The following is a 521-nucleotide window of genomic DNA, read 5'->3' on the forward strand; positions in this document are numbered from 1 at the left end:
AATGTGGAAATTATTGAACATTATCATTAATATCACACGCAAGTAAGATCGTATTCAAAATAATTAAAAAACGTTTGCAGCAGTATATTGACAGAGAATTTCCAGAGGTGCAAGCTGGATTCACAAGAGGATGTGGAACAAGGGATGTCATAGCTTTTGTCAGATGGATCTTGGCTCAAGGTAAAGAATACCAGAAAGATATTTACTTGTGCTTTATTGACTATGCAAAGGCATTTGATTGTGTGGATCATGGCAAATTATGGATAACATTGAGAAGAACAGGAATTCCCGAACACTTGATCGTACTCATGAGGAACCTGTACCTTGACCAGGAGGTTGTTGTTCTCACAGAACAAGGGGACACTGCATAGTTTAAAATCAAGAAGGGAGTGTATCAGGGTTGTATCCTTTCCCCATACTTATTCAATCTATATGCTAAGCAAATAATCTGAGAAGCTGGACTATATGAAGAAAAATGTGGAATCAAGATTGGAGGAAGAATCATTAACAACCTGAGATAC

This window comes from Orycteropus afer, unplaced genomic scaffold (assembly GCF_000298275.1).
Source record: "Orycteropus afer afer isolate SDZICR_OR568_19922 unplaced genomic scaffold, OryAfe1.0 scaffold00065, whole genome shotgun sequence".
NCBI classification, from domain to species: Eukaryota; Metazoa; Chordata; class Mammalia; order Tubulidentata; family Orycteropodidae; genus Orycteropus; species Orycteropus afer.